Genomic DNA, 3,421 nt, shown 5'->3' with positions numbered 1-3,421 from the left:
TAGCTACATGCCAAAAAATTGCTTAACTACTTGGGGAAAAATTTTTCTAAAATTTCACTGAAAATAGGTTCGCAGGGAATATGCTGTTTCAGGGAATTAGTAGCAAAGACTTGTAACCCTGACTAAAAATTAACAACGACAACTAATTTATTAAACTAGAAACTTGTTGCTGGTTAAAACTACTGTATTTTGAAAGGGTTGTGGAAAGGTCTAATTGCCTAGATTGTTTAGTTAGGGCCAGGAAGGTGTGACAGCCTGTCAGAATCATTGCTATCCACTGTCCAGGGGACATACTTAGTGACCACTATGTTCCAGACACTGGGATTTCCATGCATTATTAGATTGCTCAGTCCTCACTGCAGCCCTCCAAGATATTTTCCCCTGTTTTATAGAGTTATCCAGAGACATTAAGTACCAAGCCCAAGATGACATTGCCTGAAAGTGGCAGTTCTATCTGAATTTGTACCACACATCTGACCCTTTGGAGGCCAGAGAAGATGTGTCTGAAANTTCTATCTGAATTTGTACCACACATCTGACCCTTTGGAGGCCAGAGAAGATGTGTCTGAAAAGGGCAATCACACTAATTCAAGGAGACTAAAAATCAAATTTGCTAATTTGTTTGGCTCGGGACTGGTCATCAGCACCCAGCATTCCTTTCTTCTCGGCATGATCACATAGGACATCAAATTTTTCTCCAAGATAAACTTTATTTCAAACTTTTAGCTACATGCCAAAAATAAAAAGCTTAAGTTTAGGGAAAAAACTATCCAAAATTTCATGAAAATAAGTTAGTAGGGAACGTGCTTTATCAGAGAATTAGTAACAAAGACCAGATCAGAAAATTAAATCCTGTGCAAAGAATTAGATTCATTCAAAGGGCGTTTCCACTCAGTAATGGATTTGTGTTGCAGACTCTTTTCTGTTCCAGGGGTAGTTCTGTATGGAGATGTGGGGCCTGTCTAGAATCAGGAGGACATGGAGAATTACTGCCTTCTGCCTCTCTCCCTGCCACCATTTCCCTGCTCCCAAGCAAATCCCATCTTTCTATCAACTTTAAAACACCTATGTGACAATATATTGTTCACATTCCAGTCCTCAAGATCAACTTGGGGTTGGGGTTTCTTAGGCAATATCTTAAGATGGGTGAATTTCTAATCCATTTAAAAGAAATTCTATTGATTTCTACTTGAGATGGGGTTAGCCTGTAAAATGATAAAATACTATCAAACTGTAACATTTTGGACATATTCAGTTGAATGCTTTACCACCCACCTGAAACAATCAACTCACAGATTATATACACCAAAGTCTATAAAATTATTTTACAAATTAACAGTAGTTAAAAACTAAATAACTTTGAACTTTGTGTAATTGAGTATAGATTTGATACATATTCTAACTTGATATTTTGCTTTCTAGGTAAGTCGGCCTTTTTAAAAAAAAATACACTTACTACTACTGATTTCTTACCTTTAACCTCAAGTGAAAAATTGTTCCCATTCATTATGCTCCAACTAGCTGCATCTCCCTGCTGTACAGCAGGTACTGGAGAGCCACATTCTAAGGCACTGTAAAGCAACAAAGTTGGATGGTGGTCTGCTGGGTCACTGCTGCCCTGGTTGTCCTCTCAGCTTTCTTTGCAGGAAGTGAGGAGGAGGGAAGGGATGTTCCCCCCCAGTTGGCATCTTTCTACCCATCCCATGGGATTTCATAAAACTTTTCCAGAAAATTAAAAGCATTCTCAAAATTTTACTGGCCCTTTAATTATAGCCATCTCTTGCTATACAGGTTTCTCTCTGACAACTGCAACCACAGACATTGTCCCCTTCCTGAATGTCCATGGGGTCTAAAAGCTAGCACACTCAATCTAACCCTTGAATACATGTTTAAAGCAATTTTATATTCGAGCTGTATGGGAACTGACAGATCCCCCTCTCCAAACACCATCGTTTTTGCAAGTGAAACACCTGAAGTTCTGAGGGGAGAAGGGATCTGCTTGAGGTTCCAGAGCTTCCTGGTAGAGACTCTACTCATCCTCCCAAACAGTTCCCTCTCATTTTATATATCAATCTGAGTCCAGCACTGTGAGAGCTGCAAAGCTCCCTTATTTCCTGCATTCCCCCCTTGCACCTCTTACAAGAACATGGAAGCAGCTCAGTAAGCTGGATGTGGACAAAGAAGAGAAAATCCAAATGCACTCAAATCAAAATCTAGAAGTCAAGGTAGAGGAGGGATTAGGACTGAGAAAAGTACAAGGAAAACACCATAGGGGTTCACAAAGAGTTGCCCATGGAGTGATTCTCTGAAGCCAAAACTAGGCTTTTTCATTCAGGCACTCAGCAAATACTCATTAAGGGCCTACTTGGTGCAGGCAATTGCTAGATGCATAGAACAGACAGGTTTAGCATGACAAATAGGCCCTGCTCTCTGGGACAGAATAAAATAAGTAAACAGTTAATTTCAACGGGTGACAAATGCTATTAAAGAAAAAGAACAGGGGTTCGTTACAAAGGTTGTGTGCATGAAGGGGGCAATTTTAGAAAGCATAGCCATGGGAAAGCATCTGTGAAGAGATAGCATTTAAGACTGAGACTCAGATAGCCTTGCACTATGGATGACCAGCTGTGTGACCTTAAGCAGGTTACTCAACCTCTCTGAGCCTCAATTTTCTCATCCGCATTACAGAGACAAAACCAAGCACCTTGCAGGGCAGAAAGAATGTAAAAGTAAATGGACCCAAATCACCTTGCACACACTTAGCGAATACTGTGTTTATTGTCATTCTGGGAAGGCCAGAGATCGGAGACATATGGTAAAGATCAGGGGAAAGGCAGGGAAATGCAAGGTCTGAATGGTACCGCCACTATTCCAAGAATCTACTGGCACATCTCTTCCCTACTAGACGGCGAGCTCTACGGCAGGGACCAAGTGGCCTCTTCTCTGACCCCCAAGCCTCGTTCTGCTCCCGGAGAAGCCATGACCTAGGAGCATGAGGGGAACGGGGGTGGGGGCCACCTAGTCACCTAGCAATTGCTCGCCCCTGTCTGCGCGGTGGCCTGTCCCAGCGGCAGCCATCTTGGCTGTCTCCCCGCGGCGAGTTTCGTCACGCACCCGCTGGGGACAGCATGGCAGGGCGTGCGGAGGCGTGGATAGATGAGCTTCCTCCTATCCTGGGCGAGACCCACTGCACCACGGGGGCTCGGGGGCCGCCGGGGCCTCAGGATGCTGGAGCGCTAGCTGTCAGGCAGCGCGATGGCAGGGGTCCCCAAGGTGCAGGGACCGCTAGCCCAAAGCGTCCCCGACCCTGCAAGGGGGCTTCTGACATCCGAGCCCGGAGGTCTCCCCGCGGATCCGGCCCGAGTCTGCGCGCCTCCGCCAGGTCCCCGCGCGTTTCCTACCCACCCCGGCCAGGCCCGCC

Source organism: Galeopterus variegatus, unplaced genomic scaffold, assembly GCF_000696425.1.
Source record: "Galeopterus variegatus unplaced genomic scaffold, G_variegatus-3.0.2 Scaffold1354, whole genome shotgun sequence".
NCBI classification, from domain to species: domain Eukaryota; kingdom Metazoa; phylum Chordata; class Mammalia; order Dermoptera; family Cynocephalidae; genus Galeopterus; species Galeopterus variegatus.
The sequence above is the reverse complement of the archived record's forward strand: the minus strand, read 5'-3'. Positions refer to the sequence as shown.